The sequence below is a fragment of the Ornithorhynchus anatinus genome, chromosome 4 (genome assembly GCF_004115215.2).
Source record: "Ornithorhynchus anatinus isolate Pmale09 chromosome 4, mOrnAna1.pri.v4, whole genome shotgun sequence".
In the NCBI taxonomy this organism is placed as follows: domain Eukaryota; kingdom Metazoa; phylum Chordata; class Mammalia; order Monotremata; family Ornithorhynchidae; genus Ornithorhynchus; species Ornithorhynchus anatinus.
The window spans coordinates 80372446-80397111 of NC_041731.1; the positions used below are offsets into that span (position 1 = coordinate 80372446).

At 40.5% G+C, this 24666-nt stretch overlaps 1 long non-coding RNA gene across 1 annotated transcript in view; it reads right to left on the reverse strand.

The window, feature by feature from the left end:
• Nucleotides 1-24666, reverse strand: part of LOC120638343 — an 85199-nt gene that overhangs the window by 32751 nt on the left and 27782 nt on the right. Inside the window, exon 2 of the long non-coding RNA XR_005659957.1 lies at nucleotides 13229-13337. This is a non-coding gene — a long non-coding RNA (uncharacterized LOC120638343). The remainder of the gene's footprint in view (nucleotides 1-13228; nucleotides 13338-24666) is intronic.

Sequence of the window (24666 nt, forward strand, 5' to 3'; positions counted from 1 at the left end):
CCTTATTGAGCACTTACTATTTGCAAAGCATTGTAGTGTATTAAGTATAACAATAAACAGTGTCATTCCCTGCCCACCAACAAGCTTACAATTTTGGGGGGAGGGGTGCAGAGAGAGATAGATATCAATACAAATAAATATAATTACAGATATGTACATAAGTGCCATGAGGGTGGGAGGGGGAGAACAAAGGGAGCAAGTCAGGATGATGCAGAAGGAAGTGGGAGATGAGGAAAAGTGAGGCTTAGTCTGGGAAGGCCTCTGAGAGGAGATGCACATTCAGTAAGGCTTTCAAGGGTGGACAGTAATTGTATGTGTGATTTGAGGTCATTCCAGACAAAAGGCAGAATGCAGGCTAGGAGTCAGAGGTGAGACAGGTGAGATGGAGGCACAATGAGAAGGTTAGCACTATAGGAGCGAAGTGTGCAAGCTGGATTGTAGAAGAAGATAAGCAAGGGGAGGTAGAAGGGGACAACATGATGGAATGCTTTAAAGCCAATGGTGAGAAGATTTTGTTTGCTACGGAGGTGGACGACCAACCACTGGAATTGTTTGAGGTACTAATCTCGGCTTTGCCACTTGTTTGCTGTGTGACCTTGGGCAACTCAATTCACTCCTCAGTTTCCTCATCAGTAAAATGCGGACTAAATACGTGTCTCTATTCCCCTCAGACTAGAGCGCCAGGGGTTCAGGGACTCTGTCCAGGTCAATCTTGTTTCTACCCCAGTGATTAGCAAAATGCTTGGCACATCAATCATATTTATTGAGCACTTACTGCGTGCAGAGCACTGTACTAAACACTTGGGAGAGTATGATATAACACAGTTGCTAGGCACATTCCCTGCCGACAAGGAATTTAGAGTCTAGAGGGGGAGACAAACATTAAATGTAATTATTGATATGTACATAAGCCCTGTGGGCTGAGGGTGGGTGAACAAAGGACACAAATCTAAGTGCAAGGGTGACACAGAGAATAAGCACATAGCACTTCCAAATACTACCATTCCTATGATTATTAATGTTTAGTTGGGACTTTGAAGATGGGGAAAGTGATATATGAAATGGGAACAAATTCCAGGAGGGAGTGTGTGAGCAAGAGGCCAAGAGTGAGAGACAAGAGCGAGGAACAGTGTCAAAATTTCCCCTTTAAAAAAGGTAAAACACTGGTAAATACCAATAGGGTTAGGTCATACATCTGTCTGTGTTTGTCTCTGGAAGCTAGCCGTTCCATTCACCTTAGCAAAGTGTGTGCTGAAATGCTTTACCAAATTTGAGTTGATTATTTCCAGATATAGAGCTCTTTGTAACTGAAAGCCTCATGAAGTCTGAACACTTCGTTAGCTGTAAACTCATTTCAATTTTCTTTATAGTGAAGTGTTGTGGGAGGTTTTTGTATCAGCTTCACTATTTCTTGGGGCTTTGGAAACACAACCAAAGAGCGACTTTTTACTGGCTCTTTTCCTCAACAGTAGATCATTGCTTCCTGTCTAATTGCCACAGCAGGTAAATGCTGCCTTCAGGAAATCCTTTCTTGGTTTTAAGCTTAAATGTTTACAGGCAGTGAGAATTTTCCCTAAATGAACTTCAGTAGCAATAATATCAAGAGCCCACTTTGTGCTGAGTACTGTATTAAGCACTTATAAATACAAATGTGATGTGAACGTGGTCCCTGGATGCCTAGGGGCTTATCATCTCAGAATAAAACTGGGGAGGGGGGTATAATAATAATGATGATGGTATTTAAGCTCTTACTATGTGTCAAGCACTGGTCTAAGCACTGGGGTAGATACAAGCTAATCAGGTTGGACCAAGTCCCGTCCACATGGAGCTCACATTCTTAAAACCCATTTTACAGATGAGGTAACTGAAGCACAAAGAAGTCGAGTGACTTGTCCAAGGTCACGCAGCAGACACGTGGCAGAGCTGAGATTAGAACCCAGGTCCTTCCGACTCCCAGACCCGAGCTGTATCCACTAAGCCACGCTGCTTTGATAATGACGATTAATGACAGGCGATTAAAGAAAGGACAACAAAAATACAAAAGACAGGGACACGAAAAGAGGAGGGCGCTCTCAAATAAATGAGTATGGTCCGCCATGCTTTGATGGACAGTCCCTTTCTGGCTTTGTTGCTCTGGACTGTGTCTGACCGGCCATTTTGCACAAGCCCGAGTTTTCCAGCCTTCATCATGGGAGTCACGGCATAAAGCATAGCTTGTGTGGTGAGAGGAGCTTCAGATATCCAACACTGCAGCTCTCACAGAGAAGGCTGGAAGCTCTTACCAAACCACTCCATCAGCAGTGCGTAAACTGCAGCATAAATCTGAAGGGTCTTCAAACCCGGAGTCTTTACAAACTAGTTGGAAACATTCAAGGGATCAAAACCCAGCTGACTAATCTCTTTCTTCATGTTCATTATTTTATGCTAAAGACCCAACAAATCAATAAATATCTGAAAGCTTCTGTAGCTGGAGAGGTGGGCAAACCCAGGGATCAATGATCCCTGAAGTAATTTGATTCTGAATTGATAAAATCACCTACTCTAAATCACAATTCAGACCTCAACCTATTTTGAATAAGCATTTCCAAGTTACTCACTTAAGCAAATGACTGCAGAAGATGAGGTCATAAAAGAACTGTAGCCATAAAAAACAAGAAATCCAAAGCTGTACAATCCTGATTAATTAGTAAGTTACATTTACATTGAAGCTATTTCTGAATAGAAAGAGAGGATCTGCTATATGTAAATATACTAAACACTATAAACATAACTCTGTTTTGATCCCTCAAATCTTCATTGCTTTAACCTTTGATTCCTATAAATTGGAATGTTTTTTATAATGATCAAAATGGCTGCTTCTATTCCTCCTATTCCAGCCAGGGAATTCTCCAGAAAGTGCAACTCGTCTACTCATTTGCGACTGGACACCCAGATGCTGTAGAAGCAGTGAGCTTCCAGATGTTGGATGGTGAGGAGCATGTATCAAGGAAGAACACATATGGTGCTGTGATGACTGATTGCAATCTATAAGCAAACCACTGAATGAGGCATTTTCTATTGCTAATGGTGTGGAATTGTACAGTATATTCCCTTGTTGAGATTCTTCAGTTTCTTGGTAGGAAAGACGTTGTAACTTTTCCAGTAGGTTAGTGCTATGGGAGAAGGGTAGTTTAAACAGTGTTAAAATTGAATCTCCAGCCTGGCCCATTTATAGTGCACTATATTGACATAGTAATCAGAGGCATTGATAATATCCAGCTCTAAAGGAAAGGAACCGAGTGTCAAGGGGTAATAAAAAAGTACATTTCTGGTGAAAATTGACACACATCTAGTTATCTAAGTCTATCTGATGGTGATCCAATCAAATTCATTTGATTTCCCAAGATATAATTTCCCCCTAATAGTACTAATAACCTCTTCAGGGTAATTTTAAAAGGCCAAAAGACCTGTTAAAAGGCATGAGTAAGGTCCTGTCAGAACTTGAATGGAAGCCTCAGATTATAGAGGCATTTCAGGACCTCAACGCCCAAACAAAGAGTAGCCTTTGAGCCCGTTGTGGGCAGAGAATGTCACTGTTTATTGTTGTATTTTCCCAAGTGCTTAGTACAGTGTTCTGCATACAGTAAGTGATTAATAAATACAGTGAATGAATGAGTGAATTCTGAAGTTTGCAGGACATCCTGGAATTGACTATGTTTCTTTCGGTCAGCAGTCCATATTTTAGGGATCATTTCTTATGTCAAGCCAAGATCCTTGTTGACAAAACCCAGAGCTAGTTCTTTGAGCACCTCATTGAAAAGAGATGAGAAGAGCGGAATGTCGGAAATTGGCTATGCCTTTTAGTTGATGATAATCCAGTTCTATATATACAACTGAAAAAGCAATGTGGCGTAGCGGAAGGGGCAGGGGCCTGGGAGTCAGAGGATCTGGTTCTAATCCAGGCTGTGCCACGTGTTTGCTGTGTGACCTTGAACAAGTCATTTAGCTTCTCTGGGTCTGTTTCTTCAACAGTAAAATGGGGAATTCAATCCTACTTAGACTGTGAGCCCCATGTGAGATAAGGACTGTGTCAGACCTGATTAGCTTGTATCTACCCCAGCATTTAGAGCACCGCTTGTCACAAAAGTGATTAACAAATTCCATTTTTTAAAAAGTTCTGGTATCAAAGAGAAAAGGAAAAAAAGCTGAAGAAGAAGAAAGGATAAGACTGCTGGGAGTGACTGTTATTAGACTCTAAAATGCAGGATTCCTGATTATCCTTTCATCTCCCCATCTGATTCCCCCTAGTTATACCATTTCAAGCACTTCTGCATCAAGTACTACCTTTTCTACCCTGTCTTCCTCCTATTCCCTGCAGGACTTATGTGCTCATCTTTAAACTCTGTTGCTTTCCCCCACCTGCAATTTATTTTAGCATTTTCCCCCCGGCTTTAGAGTGTAAGGTCCTTCAGGGCTCAGATCATGTGTAGTAACTCTGATGCATTCTCCCAAATAATTAATACAGTGCTCTGCACAGGGTTGACCCTCAACAGATTCTAATAATGATGATGTTGGTAGTTGTTAAGTGCTTACTATGTGCCTAGCACTGTTCTAAGCGCTGGAGTAGATACAGGGTAATCAGGCTGTCCTACGAGAGGCTCAGAATCTTAATCCCCATTTTATAGATGAGGTAACTGAGGCACCAAGATGTTAAGTGACTTGCCCAAAGTCACACAACTGACAGGTGGCAGAGCCGGAATTAGAACCCATGACCACTGACTCCTAAGCCCATGATCTTTCCACTTAGCCACGCTACTGATTGATAGACCTAACATGAGTCAAGACTATACTACTTCATTGGTCAGTGAAGAAAGCAGTACTTCTTTTTTTTTTTTTATAAACGCCCGCTTTCTTTCCAGTAGTTTTGCAGATCTACATTCTATCAGTAGTCAATGATTGCTAATCAAATTAATATACTTTTGGAAAGTCCCACATATAGTCTAAGAAAGTCATTAAAGAATCATAAGCTTCAAATGAGTGAAAACAGATCTTCAGATTAGCCTGTAGCAATCCAAAATATTTGCTTTGTAGATTGTGAATCCCTCATAGATTGTGAGACCTCCAAGCAACAGGGGCCATGTCTAATTCCCATCTGTGTACACTCTCCTAGTGCTCAGTATTGTGCTCTGCACATGCATAGTGGATAGGTAATGGGCCTGGGAGAGAGAATGTCATGGGTTCTAATCCTGGCTCTGTCACTGGTACGCTGTGTGACCTTGGACAAGTAACTTAACTTTTCTGTGCCTCAGTTGCCTCATCTGTAAAATGGGGATTGAGACTGTGAGCCCCATGTGGGTCAGAGACTGTGTTAATCCAATTTTCTTATAGCCTGCTGAGTGCTTAGTACAGTACCTGGCATATAGTAAGTGCTAAAGTGCTTCCCCTATTCTTGAGTCCATTCGGGGAAGGGATTGTCTCTCTCTGTTGCAGAACTCTAATTTCCAAGCACTTCCTACAGTGCTCTGCACAGAGTAAGCGCTCAATAAATACAATTGAATGAAATACCATAATTATTATTATTATTACCATTATTACTACCCTATTTAAAAAGGAGTGATGCGGTCCATCAATTTAAAACCTTTCAAGGAAAATTTAGTTTACATTACATTTAAAATAGTTTCCATTAAAAATATGTTATGACTCTCCAGTGAATTAGGAGTGATGTGCTCTTATCGACCCATTCTCCCTTTCATCTTAATTGCGTACCCCATTATTCACTGCAAGGTGAGGCCCCAGCTTTATTTAAATCACACAGAGTTTGAGTAAGACTACTGTATTACTCATAACATTGCAAAATACAGAGAGGCCATATAAAGCACGGGAGATAACATTCCTTCTCCAAGTCAGATTTCCACAATCTTACCAGCCCTACATGTCGAGTGTTTGTTGCTCTCACTCCAAATCCATAGACATAACTGCCAACTGGGGGCAAAGGAACTGACCACCCAACATCTCTCTCAGATCTCTCAGATGTCAATACATCTACAGACGAAGGGACAATCTCCTTGCTGTTCTACTTCTGAATAATAATGATGGTATTTGTTAAGCACTTACTATGTGCCAAGCACTGTTCTAAGTGCTGGGGTAAATACAAGGTAATCAGGTTGTCCCACGTGGGGTTCATGGTCTTCATCCCCATTTTACAGATGAGGTAAATGAGGCACAGAGAGGCTAAGTGACTTGCCCAAAGTCACACAGCTGACAAGTGTCAGTGTCGGTGAATAATGCTTCCTCCTGTTGCCCGTCTGTAATGCTATTTCACTGCCCATCTCCCCTTCTGGATTTTATACACCTTGATAGCAGGGTTCATGTCTTCTAACTCTGTTGTACTCTCCAAAGTGCTTACCGAGTACAGTCTTTTGCCTACAGAAGATGCTCAATAAATGTCATTGATTAATTGATCCAAGAGCAAACTGTAGTAAAACCTCTAAGCTATGGGCCACATTTTTCTTCCACCCTAGAATGGAACCTCAAACATCTCCTTTGGATTCAGCTGTTATTTCTCAAATAAATGATGGAATTCCAGTTCCCAAATGGGTTTCAGAACTTGGACAGTATTGTGGAATTAACTCATTCACCTTCACATTTATCTTCCTCTTTGGGCACATATTTCCCTAAAAGTCAACTTGACAAGTAACATCCTATCTGGACATTGCCTTTTACTTTTATCCTGACATTCCTTTCACAGAAAGATGTTGGATTTGCCAAGCTAGAATTTCACTACTTCACAACTGAAATACTCCTCCAAAAAAAATGGCTGCTTACTGCCAACTCTTTAAAGATTCCTCAAAGATAGAACTATAACTTCTACTTTTATTGCATGTTCGAGTTAGATTTAGATGGACACAGCTAAGCCGCCTGAAATCAGTCACTTAGTTTAGCCTTTTCTTGAAGTGGAAACTTTGCATTGATCGATTAATCAGTGTATTTATGAGTGTTTATTTTGTGCTGAGCACTGGACTAAGCATTTGGAAAAGCACAAAATGGTTGGTAGACTGGATTCCTGCCTGCAAGGAGCTTAGTCAAGCCAGGGAGAAAGACATGTAGAAGGAGTTCACAATGGGATGACTGTCCATTGCTCAGGGTCCCCTCCACACTTGGTTCTACTTAGAATAGCTTAACTTTCCTGGGCCTGCAAGAAGGCTGCTTCATGCAATAGACCCTTCTCTTTGTCAGGAACTGGCTCCGGAGTGGCTCCTTGGATTTCCGGCTATTCTAAAGTTGCATAAGGATGGGAGGGAGCAGGAGCAGAGAACAGAATCTCCACCAAAACCCAGCCCCCTGGGGTGGGCCAGACAGACATCTCTGAAAATGATTTAAATGGGAATAAGATCTAACCAACCACTCTTCCCTTAACCCTGGGTGAACTCACAATGGACCACCCCATAGCTTTAAGCACTCCTGCTGGTCTTCCTACTCAGGCTCAGTATGTTCTTCATCTACTCTTTGGCATTTTTCCCACATCAGAGGAGCCAATTTTTGCAAATGAGCCTAATGGGAGATACAATGTTCCCAGCTCTAATTTCTCAGCTTCGTTGAGTGGTTATGAAATAGCCTTCTGTCAATAATGGCTCTTCTTCTGCAATAAATACCTCCCCAAAATAACCTAAAAGCACACCAATATAATTCATCCTTGTCTATGAAAGAACTTTCTTATATCTCTAATCAAAAGTAAATTAATTATTTGCCTCATTTGATATAGTCAGCCTTTCAAGGCTTCAGAAATGAAACAAAAGTATAAAACTAACATTCTTTACTCCCTGAAACTGGCATTAGTATAGTAAATATTTCAGCTATGGAATGTGCTTTTGAGATATGTGTGGTTCATTCCCTTCAGAAGAATAGACACAATGGACCCATTCTCTGTCAGATCCATGAAGGAGTTTCATGCATAACTTGCATTAATGCTATTGAGAGGGACAAACTTAAATTCATCTGCCCTACAGGAGGACAGTAAACCTGAATACTGGTACTCAAAGCAAAAAGAAAAATAGCTTCTAGATGACAGAGCATAAATCAGCTCCAGTTCAACAAAATCCTGAAGTGTAAGATCCAAAATCCATTCTCTTCGAATAAGAGCAACTAGTTAACACACACAAGCACGCACACACGCAGCACACACGCTCTGCTTCAGTCAGGCCCCACTCAGTGGTGGAACGAACTAATCAATAGTAATAATAATGTTGGTATTTGTTAAGTGCTTACTATGTGCAGAGCACTGTTCTAAGCGCTGGGGTAGACACAGGGGAATCAGGTTGTCCCACGTGGGGCTCACAGTCTTAATCCCCATTTTACAGATGAGGTAACTGAGGCACAGAGAAGTTAAGTGACTTGCCCACAGTCACACAGCTGACAAGTGGCAGAGCTGGGATTCGAACCCATGACCTATGACTCCAAAGCCCGTGCTCTTTCCATTGAGCCACGCTGCTTCTATTCAACACGTACTCTGGGAAGAGCACTATACTGTCTTAGGAGGGTAGAATGGAAGTAAGAGACATAGGTCTGCCCTCAATGAACTTACAGTCAAATAGACTTGACAAGGTGGTGTTCTCCACACTCTCTCTCTCTGGTGTTCAATACTCAACTCTTCAGTGGAAGAGTATAGTGGGAGAGTAAGTCTTTTCTCCCCATTATCCAGACAGCTCCATTTCTGGGGGCCAGGCCAGCCTCCTAACCTACAGTGTCAGCCCTAGCTTGTGACGCCCACTCAATTGAGGTTAGACATCTAAACAGATTGGTTAAAATGAAAACTTGAAAACTACCTCTTTGGGCACTCATAAAATATTTCATGGGATACTACAGTCTATGGCCTAGATCATTGGCTAACCCTACATCATATCAGTTTGAGGCTGAAAGAAAACTTTAACAGAGGACAGTCTGGAAACAGACCAAAACCTGAACCCTCTACCCTGGGCATAGCCTACAATCACCCCGTTGCCACCATCAGCCCATTGCCAACCATGGTGGTGAGTTATGGAGTGTGCCCTGCTGCTAAACAGGAGGGGAAGGGAGTCCCTGCCAGTAGAATCAGGCTCGATAGGGAGACGGGCCTTGTTCATTCATTCATTTAATCGTATTTATTGAGTGCTCACTGTATTAAGCACTTGGAAGAGTACAGCATAACAATAAGCAGACATATTCCCTGCCCACAACGAGCTAAAAGTCTAGATGGACAAGTTTACCTCATGTGCTCCCACAATTCAACGCCTGAGCACTTTCTGAATCTCAACAGCAATTGGTCAGCTGAAGCATTTGCAAACTTTGGAATATTCTTACAATAATGCTATGTCAAGAGGTCTCTTGCCTCAGCTCCCTGGGTTCTGCTGTTTCCTTACAACATGCTGTTTCCTTACAAACAGCAATCAGCAGAGGCCCTCCCCTACTCTTGTCACTGACAAGGGTGAAACATGAGATTGATAGGTGGAATATCCTATGGGAAACTAGCAAACCCAGTAGCTGGAGGTAGTGATACACAATATTAAGATAAAAAATCAATGAAAAGAGAATAAACAAATACAGTCAAAAGTTAAAGATGCCGCACAAGCAAACAGGCAAAGGTAGAATTCATCTGAACTAAGTCACTGTTTGTGGAGCCTGGACAACCCACCTTTCCCTTCCAGGAATCTGGGAATTATATATATATTTTTCTTTATAGTGAATTGTTTTAAGGAAAGCTGCCATTCTGTCTTTACAGATGGCTGTTTTTAACAAGGCCCTTATTTTTCTCTGCTAACTTTATAATTCAAAAGTGGTTCATACGAAGATAGGGCAGAATAGTTTGTTGTCAAAGTATGCTTGTTCTTCTAAATAATGGCTCAATTCTATTTCTCAACTGGGCTTATAATAGCCTGTGAACTGTTCCCTGTGGATAAAGCATGGGCCTGAGGGCCAGAGGATTTGGGTTCTAATCCTGGCTGACCATACACTTGCAGTGTGACCTTGGGTAAATTACTTCACTTCTCTGTGCCACAGTTTGCTCAACTGCACAGTAATAATGATGGTATTTGTTAAGTGCTTACTTTGTGCCAAGCACTGTTCTTGGAGATTCAATACCTGTTCTACCTCCAATTTAGATTGTGAGCCTCACGTAGGGCAGGAACTCTATCCTGCCTGGTCAACTTGTATTTACCCCAGTGCTTAGAACAATGCTTGACACACAATGAGTGCTTAACTAATACTATTTAAAAAAAAACTGACTTCTAAATCTCAACAGCAGCAATTAAAAGGGAGAGCAAAATGAATGAGTGGCAATAAAGGACTAAATATTTTGAGGCATAGGAGGTGCTATTCGTGCCAATCTACCCATGGTATATCTTTCTCCATATCACCTATCTCCATGTTTACAGTTCAAAAGGAAACCTCCTTGTCTAGTCTGTAAGTTCACTGTGCACTGGGAACATGTTTATCGACCTTGTTATACTGCAGTCTCCCAAGTCTAATTCTATTTTAGTCTCCCAAGTCCTTAGTATAGAACTTTGCCCACAGCCTTGTTTTATGCTGTCGAGTCGTTTCCGACCCAGGGCATCTCCACGGACACATCTCGCCCAGAACGCCTCATCTCCATCTGCAATCGTTCTGGTAGGTACTCAATATGTACTACTGGTAATTGGTATTGTGCCTATGGAAATATTTGCATGGTAAAGTGTAAAGAAAAGCTGAATATTCCCCCAAATTTCCTTACTTCTAATGATAAATCTTTAATGTGTATATGGCTTTGGTTTTCCCAAAGCATTTTCACATTCCTTGATTCATTTTACCTTTACACCATCCTGTGAGGTGGGAAGAGACAGCTACTGTGATTCCCATTTTATAGAGTAGGAAACGTTGCTCCAGAGAAGTAAAATGACTTACCTAAGGTTACTCAGCAGGTCAGTGGAAGAAATGAGACTAGAATCAACATCACCTCATTCTGGGAGATCATACTGGCTCTAGACTGGGCCGTTACTGACATTTCAAGATACATTACAAATCTCAGAAATGGCATTTCTCTTGTTCTTATTACTCTTGCTTCTACTCCTTTTCTACCTGACCTTTTAGCCCACAATCTGTAATGCCTGCTTTGTTACTCAATAGTCAGTCTACTGTAGTAAAATTGAATAGAACAATTAGACTAGAGCTGTGCTTATAGATTAATTAATCAGTTTTGTTTATTGAACTTTTCCTGAGTGTAAAACCCTATATTAAGCCTTTGGGAAAGTACAACAGAAGCAAAACACAGAGTTCCTGACCATTGGGAGTTTAAAATAAACAATATTCATGTGTCTATATTTGCAGGAGTGTGCTTATCTCTCTTCCCCTCCTTCTTTTAGATTGGCAATCCTTTTGGGACCAGGGGTTATATTAATCAGTGGTATTTATTGAGTGCTTGCTATTTGCAGAGCACTGTACTAAGCATTTGGGAGAGTGCAATACAATAGTCTTAGCAGAAACATTCCCTGCCCGTAACAGGCTAACAGTCTAGAGGGATTATAACCGATTTAAAATCCGTGTACCTTTCCCCATTGTTTATTTATGGTGCTCCGCATAATGCAAGTCAGAAATAATTTCAAAATACATATTTTTTCAGGTGTGAAGCTGTATAAATGTTAAAGTAAGATATAATCCACATAATTTAGCGCATACATCAATTTGCAATTTTAATCAAATTGCTAGAAAATTAGTGCAGATTTTCTCCACTTCTAAGCTCCTCAAGGGCAGAAATCATGCCTACCAACTCTGTTGTATTCTCCACCTGGTATTCACTCAATAAATACCATGGATTGACTGATTGAATGAGAAGCATCTAAATTTTCTGTCAACCACAGAATGACAGAGACTAAACACACCCCTAAAAATAGGGTCCTTTATGTTAAATGAAATTCCCTCTAAAAACCACTTCCAAGATTCACTGTGCACATTAGCAGAGTTAAAGCCCTCCAACAGAGTGTCTAGTGGGTTCCTGCTAAAAATATCTAATTGCAGAGTTCTTACCCAAGGACTGGTTTGGCTTACAGAACAGGCTCCCCTTATGTACACAGACAGTCCACAGGAGAGGTTTATTACTGAAAATCTAAAAATGACCCAACTATCCCCCAGTCAGCTCTATCCCTGACAGTACGCCCTCTCCTTTCAGTTCATCTTTTCTCGTTTTAAAGTGTGCTCTTTGTTTGCCGGCAGCTCCCAGCATGCAACAGTGCTCAGGGCCTGGGAATCACTGTTAACTCAGCAGGACCAAAAAGGGGCGGGATGGGAGGAACCACAGCACGAAGGGGAGAAGCAAAAGGGGTAGGGGGGTAAACAAAATGTCTTGTGGTTGTAGGGCTTGCACTGGGTGAAAAGGAGCGACCAGTGGAATCAGCAGCTATTGCATCTCAACAGCAGGGTAAGTGTGATTCCGCTGTTCCCAGACAGCCAGCTTAAGCAGTCGAATCTTTAATTTGCCTGTCTCTAGCAGCTGCTTCTTGCTGCTACCACAGAAAGAGAAATTACAGCTTTCAACCCTTCATTTTATCCCTCTTACCTATAATCCTCTAGTTCCAGTCTGTCTGACCACTTGATGAGGCTTTTTTAATTAGTGTAGATTTGGGGCCCCTTAAATATGCTCTACATATACAGAAACCCTAGACGGGCTTGGAAAGTCTTGATGAGATGAAAAGCACCCTGCAGGGAATATATTGTGGCACACAGGGCACAGAATAATGATTCTCGTAATTGAGAGTGTCGTGTGCCTTATTAGCAGGCATCATTTACCTGGGATCTTGCTCGAAAAATGCTAAGATATTTCACCAGCTAACGGTTTCAAAGGGAGTCCATTTATTTTCTCACCCATATCGCTCTGTTAGACCCCAGAAAGGTCCACAGGTTTGCCTTGGAAATGAAGTAGACAAAGACGAAGCTGTCATTCCAGGGTTATGTTGCATTCGATGGCTCCAGTATACTCGTTAGAACTCCCACGATGAGACAGGCGGTGCTTTGGAAAATGACTGCCTCTCCTGACGTATGTTTCGAGACCCGTGTGCTACATCGCTAAGTCGATGTGGGATGTATTGGATCAAAAGGCAGTAAACACTTTTCATTATGGAAAAGCACCTCTGCGTATGCGTGCATGTTTTTCCTTATTTCTAAGCAATGAAATGCACTTTCACATAGTTCAAAAATGGAGGCTTTGTTAATAAGTAGGAAATTATTTTGACTAGTGTCTGGGACATACCTTGATCTCATGTTGCGCTTCAACAACTTCGGTGGAAATGATTTAGGAGACTCTGGTCAGATTGTCTTCAGCTTTCTTTACCTGAAGTTCGGCAATTCTGACATAATTCCTGCACAAGACAAAAGAAAGGAGAGCTAATGTGAAAGCTCTGGACAAGTTGAGTACATTAGATAAAAAAACATTTTTGAAGTTTCCTGGTGCCTGTTAAGGGCTTGTCAACTTTCTTCTCAGTCTTTCCACTGTCAATGGCGTGGTTTCTAATTAGTGTTTTCATCCAGAGTTCAACGCTTCAAACACTGAGATCCTTCAAAGAAAGGCTTAATTGTTTTTGATCTCTGACAATAAATCCATTTTAGCACTTCTATTTTTATAACTCTATGATAAGCATAAATATCCCCTCTGTGAGTTAAGCACATGAAAGGAAGATCCTGGCACAGGCAACACATTTTGTTGATTCCAACCTTTCAGGTTCACTGGTGGACTCTTAATTAAGTCAATGGAAGTTGACCAGGATCCATGTGGTTTATTCTTTAGAGAATCTAAACTACTTAAGAGTATAGGACATGTCTTTATGACTTCATCATCATTAACACAGTTTACTCAGCATCTAATTTGTAGAAATCAAAGACAGGGTCCCTGCCCTCAAGGGGTATATAACCTAATGGGAAAGATGATCAAAACAAATTTTCTAATTTATATTAAGTAAAAGAGTAAAAATGAAGATACACATGCTAAAAAAAGACAAAGTAATTGAATGAAAATTAATTCATATATGGCACATAACGAAGGAAGAACATAAATGAGTATAATGGAGGATTAGTAAGCAGCATATGACCTAGGGGAAAGGGCATGAGCCTGGGAGTCAGAGGATGTGGATTCTAATCCTGGTTCCACCACATACCTGCTGTGTGACTTTGGGCAAATCACTTCACTTCTCTGTGCCTTAGCTATCCCATCTGTAAAATGGGGATTCAGTGCCTGTTCTCCCTCTTTAGACTGTGAGCCCCATGTGGGACCTGATTATCTTATATCTACCTCAGCACTTAGAACACTGCTTGGCACATATTAAGTGCTTAACAAATAGTATTATTATTATTATTACTATCATCATCATTAGAAGAGGAAGCTTTAGAGAGCCTTTGAAGATAGGGAGGGACAGGCTTTGGGAAAGATGGAGGATAGGTGACTTCCATAAAGGAGAAAATGGGTCAGAGAAGGTTAGCTTGGGAGGCATAAAGAGTGTGAACTGGAGTGTAACAGAAGAAAAGAGCAGCTAGGTAAGAGAGAAGCTGCTGATGGAAAGTCTTGAAGGAAGTGGTTTGGAGTTTTTGTTTTATGTGAAAAGAAATGGGTAGGTTTGAGGTTTTTGAGGGTGGAGGTGGTGGGTTACAAATAGTGTCTTAGATGATGGGTGCAGCTCTATATAAAATGAAAAGCTGATGAGGAGAGAGGATGGACTCAAGAGGCAGAGGACTTGAGATGGGGGTGGGGATGTACTAAGATGCCTAACACCAAAATTACATGGGAGGTGAGAAAGGTTTGAACCAGGGCAATGATACTAAGGATGGAGAGGGAGCAGAGATTCATGAACTACTTTAATGGGCAAACTGGAAGAATTTAGAGTTAGCCTGAGCTTGGAATATCAGTGATGAGACTAAGGTTGTCAGGCTTTGGGAAAGAGAGGATGGTGATGTTCTTGTCAGTGTTGGGAAAGCTAAGAAGAAAAAAGGTTAAGAAACAAGGATGAGGAATCAAATTTTGGATGTATTGAATATGAGGTGCCAGCGGGAAAGAATTCCTGAAGAAAGGGGAAGACACAAGAGATCAGGTGAGAGTTCGAAGCTGGAGATGTTGATTTGGGTGTCATCTGCACAGAAGTAGTAGTGTAGACCGTGTTAACAGATGAGAATGAGTGTAGAACTACAGGAACAGAGGATTCAACCTAGCTTTTTGGGACACCCATAGTTAGATTGTGAGGAGAGGCTGAAGAACCAGATAAGGAGACTGAAAGTACAGTCAGAAAACTCCAAAAAGAAATAGAGAATTTTTGAACAGGTCCTACATCAGTGTTACATAGATAGAAACAATCACCGTTACTCTATGGTCATTTGTGTTATGTGCATTAATAAAAAAAAAAGGTGAGGTGGAATTAGGGATTCCATAATTTGCCGGATAATTTCAGATATGGTCATTTTGCTAGTTTATCATAAGATGATAATATGTGAGTGAAGTGAGTGTATAATAAGTATTTATAGCCTGAGGTTGAATTATGAAATAAACCTCTAGGGCACCTTTGGAACTACTATAATTTATGCAGACAAAAAACCTAGACTATATGTGATATTCACTTTTTGGGGAGGAAAGTCATAATTTTATCTACGATGTCTAGGAATGGCAGCTTTAGGTAGCCATGCTCAATTCTCAGCAGGATGCATTGGCTAGCACAACACAGCATTTTGGCTAACAAGGAAACGCCATGGGCACAGATTATGTGACCTGTCACCGTGGGTGACATCTCTCTTGCTATCTCCAAGCCCCAAGATTCTCCAATCAATCAATGGTATTTATTGAGTGCTTAGTGTATTTAGAGCACTATACTAAGCCCTTGGGACAGTACAATGCGACAGAGTTAGTAGATATGATCCCTGCCTACAAGGAGCTTACGGTCTACGATGGGACCAAAGCTTCCCTTGCACAAAATAATTTAAAACTGATCACTGCTCCAACTGAGGTGGTGTTTCTTATACTTCTGTATACTAGATCTCAAGGTTTAGAATGCCCTGGTTGGGTAGTCCATTAGCATTCCACAGGGGATTGCATTGCAATCATTAAAGTTCATTCTTACCAGTATACATACAATACAGGCAGATTTAAAACACTTCCAATGAAATCCCCTGTGGACTGCTAAGACATTGCTGATTCAGTGGTGAAGAAGTATTAGAGAATTGGCATGGCCTAGGAGCACTGGCCTAGGAGTCAGAGGACCTGGGTTTTAATCCTGGCTCCACCCTTTGCCTTCTGCAGCAAGTCACTTAACTTCTCTGTGCCTCAGTTTCCTCATCTGTAAAATGGGGATTAAATCCTACTCCCTATTAAGTCTGTGAGCCCCATGTGGGACAGGGACTGTGTCCAATCTGCTTATGTTGAATCTAAGCCAGTGCTTAGTTCAGTGTTTGGTGCAAAGTAAGTGTTTAACCAGTAACATCATTATCACAAGCATCTCCGAGTGTCTTGGGTGGCCAGGGTAAGCACAGACAGCTTCAAGAGGTTTGGGTTCTTTCTCTTGCCCACAGTTCTTCTTGAATTTAAGTGGGGTGACCTTATAATATATGCACACACACAGACAACACTTCACAAGTCAATACTTAGAGAAATCTGCCTCAGCAAGGACAACTATTTTATAGAAGGCTCAATTTAAAATGCATACATACATTTTTTATATTCATAATTCTACATGTTCATTCATCATTCTCTCCCTCTTATGTCTGGTAATATTTCAGCTCTATAATTCTGGTTTTCAGCTCAATGTATCTTTTATTATTCAGGAAAAAAAAATCAAGCAGCCTCAAAACTCCTGTAAATGCTACATTCCAACAGACGCAACACGGTTCTTTATGCTGGTTACTTCATATTCCATTCCAAAACAGATTCTCTGTACTCTGCCAGATGGGTTTCTTTAAGGTGAGCTAAGGATAGATTGGCAGACTTCACCCTCATTACAAATTTCTTGGCTCCTCTCAGCCTTGAAATCTTGTAGGGCCAGATTTTCATCTGTGGGCATGCCCGTAGCATGAATTGCTACCAGTCATGCATTTAAGTGAGTTGTTGGGAGTAGACAATCTGTAAATCGGTTATCTGAGACACACTGTTGTGTGTACAAATGGAGGACACAGTAGGTGCATTTTACAAGCTTTCCCTTTGCACAGACAGTTTAAAACTGGTTACTGGTCCACCTGGGGAGGAGTTTTTTTATACTTCTGTATCCCAGATCTCGAGATTTAGAATGATTTGGAATCATTTATCTGGCAAGTCAATGATTTACAAATGAGTCAATCTGTGTATAACTGAAAAAATTGAAATTTCATAGCTATGCGCATTCTAAACCGAAACATTTTCAATTGTTCTCATGTACATCAATAGTCTCCCAATGAAGCAGTTTGATACGATGCAAATTAGGGTACATTTCAATAATTCCCCGATGGCTTGAAAAGTTCAAATTTTTTAGTAATTGAATGATTGTGCTATTGAAAAGACATCCCATTTGACTTACAAATGGAACAGCCAAGAGACAGACTATACTGGTATCCTTGTATATTGTATATATAAAGAAATACACAGTATACCCATATATATATATATATCTCTATATATATCTATATACAGATATACACAGCATTGCATCAGGACATAAAAACAGAAGAGATATTAGACATACATACAATCCATTAAGGTAAACCACAATGTTTAAAGACAATTCTCAAACAAAATGCTGTTTGAGACAGAATAAAATGTATGATTCAACACCCATCTCTGCTTCTAGAGATACAGATTTTATCTTTTCTGTTAAGACTCTGAAATAGTTGTCTATAAAGTTTCTTTCGATGCCTCAGGTGACCTCTTGAAGGGTTATGAAGGACAAAGAAACTGAAGGCCAGAAAGACTTAACAACTGACCCTGCAAGTGAAAATGTTTGCGTTTGTGGTAAAACATTTTTTTTCAATTAAAATATCCCCAGTGCAATTTCTTGGTCTATTACCCCTGACAGCCACTGTTAATTATATTTTTAACCTGTTAATGACATAACATTTTCCGAGCCCTATTAACCTCAAAGTTTCCACTGAAAGTGTGCCAGTCTACCAAGAGAATTGCCTGGTCAAAGGAAGAAGGTGGGCTCGCAAGCAATCCCCATGCAAAATGGACTTTGCAAAGATTTTACAAGAACATTAGCTATCAATGAGAAGTCCTCCTCAGAACTATAAGTCTTTGGGAAAACTTTCCCATCTTTTGCTTTCTAAAGTTGTTAATGTTAAGGAACAGTTACCACCCAGTAGTTCATAGCAAAACATTCCTGTGTTTACCTTGGATGGGGGTCGAAATTGGTCGAGACATGCAGAACGAGAAGAAAAATAAGCAAAAATATCAATTTGATCTATAACTCCTTTACTACCTTTATACATGTAGTCCCAGTTCCATTTTAAACTTTGCAAAAACTTTTTTCTGTTTCACTTCTGCCTTACACACATGTGCGCTCTCTCTTTTTCTTTCTCTCCTCCCCTACCCGTTTCAGCCAGGGTTCCTCTCCCAGCTTCCTGACTTTAATAATCTAATTTGCTTTGAAACAAAATCCTGATCTAGCTGGAAACCTGCTCTTCCTTTGTCCTCTGCCTCACTCTTCTGATCTCCTGCAACCACCCCACCAACTAAAGCGGGCAGTGTGAAGACGGCCCAGACAGCTCACACGTTTGGATGCCAGCAGCAGCAACCGAACAAGCCAAGAACCCCAACCCACCAGCTTAAACTTGCAAGCTTGGCAAGGCGTAGGATGCCAAGGTTTAAATCTCCTCTAAACCACTAGCTGCTCCTCCAGGAATGATACCCTGGGGTGAGAGTTGGGAGAGTCTTTTTATAGAAAATATCTTCGGATTTCAGCCTATCTTAATGAGCATTTCGTTCAAAGGATTGTAAAGTCCTATCTTCCGTATACCACAGATTTCTCCAGCGACCATTCTTAGCCGGACAGTAAAATTAAATCCGAGAAGTTTCTATGGCTCTCAAGATTGGTCCCCTTTGGAAACACGTGCTGCGGACTTTTTAAAATAGAACAGCATGCCGCTGAATGCCTCTTTGCAGACTGAGAACACTTTTAGGCTAAACAACATTTGTTAAGCTTGATGTAATCAAGGGCAATTTCAATCTTCTTGAAATATTCATTCTTCTCTGAAATTGCACATATGTGTCAGCTTTCAATTATTCTCTCTGGTATTTTGCACATGAAATCTATTTTCCTGGAGAAAATGGAAATCTTTGTGTCTTTGTCTCCATGCTCACTGCTCTCAGGCGTGTTTTGGCAGGAGCTTTGACTATCTAGGCACTGGGGGAGGGGCCTGCAACCATTTGTCAGCTTTTCTCGCATCTGTAATTTCTGTCCACTCAGCAGTTATCCGAGGGGCTTAGAAAGGGGGAGAGAGTGTAGCTGATGAAAGTCAAACTCAAAATAACTGCCAGACGTTAGCAGGCAGGGGGAAAATCCTGAAACACTTTTAGGGGTTATTTGAAGTATTATAGAGGTTAGGAATTCAGAAAGTCCTAAATTCGCAGATTCACAGAATAACTTTGTTTTCAATATTCAGCTCAAAAAAAGCTTTTATTGTTCTGGTTCTGGTTCAGACTCCTTTGCTTTTTTTTTTTTTTTTTTGTGGGCAGCGGCTCACAAACCTCTATTCGAATCTTTCCCTGGTAGCCTTCTGGTTAGTTTAGCCTTTGTTTCCTCCCATCAAGAATGACAGCCCGATTTAATACCTTTTTCGATATAAAATGTTTTCCCATTGCATTTTTTCCCCCCTTTCTCTCTAAATTTCCAGATGTCCTCAGACCCAGGGTGGTTTTTAATGTTTGCGTGTGTACGTGGGGATGCAAATTTGGAAAAAAGATGCACTTGACGGTCAGATGTGGTTCTATAAAAATATAAACTTCATTCATAACACTATGGATGAGATTATATTGTGTGCCAGGGGTAAGGGAGCTACATTCCCATTAAAAGGTATATAAAGATTTCTTTTTATAACTTTTTTTATGATATTAAAGTTTATCTTTACAGCTCACTTTCTGTAGGCTATTGAAGCTCAGAGCTCATACTGTGAGTGGTTAATTAATCAGTGTGACAGATGAAAAAGTATCCAATGATGAAAGAAAATGCTACTTCAGTAACTAATAATAGGGAAGGAGACTGCGGTGATTTAAGTTTTGTGTATGTGTGTGATAAGGAGCCCTAAGCTGTGTAAGGCAACAATGTATTTTAACTCAGTTTCCGGCTCTGCCCGAACATTAAAGGAATCATCAATATTTTGCCTTGAAGTGTCTAGACAGGAGTTTAAAGAACCTCTCCTATAGTTTGAAAGGATCCTGTTTCCCATAATTAATAACAGGAAATGAGTAAACAGGCCTTTACTGACAATTGAAACTGCAACTGTAACATTGCCACAGAAACATTAAACCCTAAAGTGAGCCTTGCAGCTTGGTCTTGAGATGCAAAGGGGAAAGGTTGTGAGGCACAGTAAAGACTAACTTACATGTAATGGACTGATAAGCTAACAATGCAGTGCCGTAAGAAATTATAATACATTTGAATTGTTCAGAGACATTACTGATCCTTTTAAAAGTTCTATCTGGTAGGCCTCAAGATCATTTCCTTTTTGTCAAATTCGAAGGGTGGTTTTTGTGTTTATTTAACACAGCCAAAAAGAATTTAAGACATTTCCTGGAAAGTTTTTTTTTTTTTTTTAAAGACTGTGCTTTTAGTTTTTAAAGTCTTTTTTTTTAATCTTTCTAATTAAGGGAATGTAATTCAGAAAAATACTTAATACACGTTGTTTTTGTGTTCCTAGAGACAGAAATACAAAACAGGATTATTGTTGAATGTTCTTTGTTGGGTTTTACTGAAATTTAATGTAATATTAATCTGTCAGATGAAAAGTAATACTAAAAGAGTTAACTCAGTGTTATGCTTAGAGTTCAGGACTGAAATCACCATGATGCAAGTACCGTCTAATCCAGAAAGCAGAAGTATTGTGTTAGGTAGTTTACCACTTGTCAGAAAGGCTGGATTGGGGTGTAAATTCCTAGTCTTTCTAGTGTCAACCATTTAATTTACAGTTAATTATTAGGGGTGAATTGCCAGTCACTTTTCAAGCACTTTAGAAGGATGGTAAAGCCAATTCAACCAAAAATGATGACAGACAAATTTAAGCCTGTTTAGAGTTTCTGTGTTTCTAAATGACTGTGTTTGGGAATTGGTAGAATATAGGTGCCATAGTGATATAGTGATGCAAACTAAATGTGAGTTCATCTGTAATATATTTTTGAAGCTCCTTTGCACGCTCTAACGAAAGCTGATGAATATATATATAATTATCTTTTCTTTAATAAGTAATATTAATAAATCAAGACAAAATTTTTTTTCTGATTTAAAATACTGTATTTGCTTTAACGTATGAATATATTAGGGAACTAGTTTTGCTTTTGTTTTACCATTCAGATTCCTTTTTAACTTCTTCGAATTGGAGGCCCCATTTTTATATGTCCAGTGCACTGAAAATAGATATTGCCATGCAAATGCGGTAGGAGAGTGAACAGGAAGACAGCTAAGTAGACACACATAACTCTCCAGTGACCTCAAACCTCTCAGAGACCTCTGTGACCTGGTCAGCCTTGGGGGAAAGAACCAAAAAGCAAGAGGGTTGTGTCCAGTTCTGAATGTGTGGGGGAAGGGGTTATGGTCATCCCACTCATTTTGTGACCTACACAGAAGTAGGTAAGAGGAAACCCCACCGTTTTCCATGCACCATCCAGATTTCAGCTTTTAAATGTCTTCTGACTTTCACCTCTGACTTTTGTCATTGGAGTGAATCTATCTGAAAGGAACCCTGAACTACAATGAAACAGTTTGCTGACTGTCAATAATGACTGGGTGACACAGCAAATCGGGAGATTTTTAGTGTATTAAATATGTGGGATGAAGCAGGTGTATATGAAAACAAATGTATTGTGAATGCAAAAGTTTTGAGTTTTCCATTGAATTTGAAATCCTTGATTCTTTTTGCTCTAGTGAGTCAGGAAATGTTCAGCAATATGATTTGTAAAGCAATAATGATTCCAGTAAACGACCCAAATATCACTTTTTTTAGTTCACCCTTAATGAGATGGAGTGGCCAAACATTTAACGTTATGGGAGAAAAATGACATTTTCAAATTGATCAAGTCAGCTTTGAAAAGTGAAAGCTTCACTCAATATATTGAGAAGTAGTCTTGGCCTAGTGGAAAGGGTACAGGCCTGGGAGACATAGGACCTGGGTTCCAGTACCGTCTCGGCCACTGGTCTGCTGTGTGACTTGGACAACTCACTTACCGTTGCTGTGCCTCAGTTTCCTCATCTGTAAAATGGGGATTAAATCTTTCCTGTGATTTAGACTGTGAGCCTCATGTGGAACAGGGACTGTGTCCAATCTAACTGTCTAGTATCTACCCCAGCTCTTCACACAGTGCTTGAAATAAAGTGAGGATGTAAAAAATGCCAATACACAAATACATTCTGGGTGGTAGTTTTTGGATGAATCAAACATCAAATGGAGATGGCAACAGGGAAATTGGGGGTCAGTATCTAACTAGGGTTGATGTAAGGGTTTAGAGCAGGATTTGGCATGCCCGAGACACTCTTATTGTCAATCAATGAACCAATCAATGTATCTGTGAGTGTTTACTGTGTGTGGAGTAATGTACTTAGTGCTTGACAGCATAATACAGTAAGGAGACACAATCTCTGCTCTCGAGGATCTTACAGCCTTTCCGGGTTGGTAGTCATTAAATTAAACACAAAAAAGGCATGACTGCATTTAGGGTCAGCAACAGCATCACTGTTTATTGAGCATCTACTGTAGCCCATCTGGGAATATAACTTAGATGTAAAAGACACAATCCCTGCTCTTGAAGATCTCATACTCCCCGTAGGATAAAGTTATCCTTGGTTTAAATAAGGCACTGCTACCCACACACTTAATACGATACTTGGCCCACAGCACTTAATAAATACGATAATAATAATAATTATCATCCTATTCAGAGAGTGAGCCCCATGTGGGACAAGGATTGTGTCTGAACTGTTTAACTGATATCTACCCCCCAGTGGTTAGGACAGTGCTCGAAACGGAGTAAGCACTTAGCAAATACCATAGTAACTCCATAATAATAATTAATGTTATTAATGGTGTAATTTTTACCTCAGATTTGAGATGAGATTCTCTTGTATACTTGTACCCTATATCCAAAAAATGCAGCAGTGCTCCTTTTCCATCACCTTGCCATTTTGTTTGAATATTGCTTAGATGTCAGTGACAGTAGAAACAGTGACATCAGTCAATCTTATTTATTGAGCACTTACTGTGGGCAGAGCTCTGTACTAAGCACTTGGGAGGATACAATATAACAGTATAACAGACATATTCCTTGCCTACGAGCTTACAGGGGAAGACAGATATTAATATAAATAAATGAATTACAGATATACATGTAAAAGGCTGTGGGGCTGGGATGGGGGGTAAATAAAGGGAGCAAGTCAGGGCGATGCAGAAGGGAAAAGGCACATCGATAAAAATTAGACACAGTCCCTGGTCCTTAAAGGGACTAACAGTTTAAGAATAAATGGTGGGAGGAGGCTGTATGATTAATCCCATGGCTCAGTGGCAAGAGTCCAGGCTTGGAAGTCAGAGGTCATGGGGTCTAATCCCAGCTCCGCCACTTGTCAGCTGTGTGACTTTGGACAAGTCACTTAACTTCTCTGTGCCTCAGTTACCTCATCTGTAAAATGGGAATTAAGCCTGTAAGCCCCACGTGGGACAATCTGATCACCTTGCACCCCTCCCCCCCCCCCAGCTCTTAGAACAGTGCTTTGTACATAGTAAATGCTTAACAAATACCATTATTATTATTATTATTAAACCATAAGCAAATATGGAAGGAAAGTGAAAAGGTATGTCCTTCTGCCCCTCAAGACTGTAAACTGTGGGCAGGGAACATGTCTGACAACTCTGTTGTACTCTCTCAAGTGCTTAGTACAGTGGTCTGCACAAAGTAAGCACTCAGTAAATACCATAGATTGATCGATAGCCTACCACTTTTGTATTGTTTTCTCAGCAGTAGAGGTGGTTTGACCAAATTGGATCACTTACAAATTACCTGATGAAAGAGAGTGGAGAGGTTACAACTTTTGCCGAAGATCATGATGTAAATCTGGAAGTGACAATGCCTATAGCATTAATTAAGCATTTACTGTGGGCCAAGCCCTGTCCTGTGCTGGGCAAGATAGAAGAAACAGTCTCTGTTCCATTCATTCAATAGTATTTATTTATTCAATAGTATTTATTGAGCGCTTACTATGTGCAGAGCACTGTACTAAGCGCTTGGAATGAACAAGTCGGCAACAGATAGAGACAGTCCCTGCCGTTTGGCGGGCTTACAGTCTAATCTGTAGAATCTAATCTGTAATTGGAGAAGCAGCGTGGCTCAGTGGAAAGAGCACGGGCTTTGGAGTCAGGGCTCATGAGTTCGAATCCCAGCTCTGCCACTTGTCGGCTGTGTGACTGTGGGCAAGTCACTTAACTTCTCAGTTCCCTCATCTGTAAAATGGGGATTAAGACTGTGAGCCCCACGTGGGACAACCTGATTCC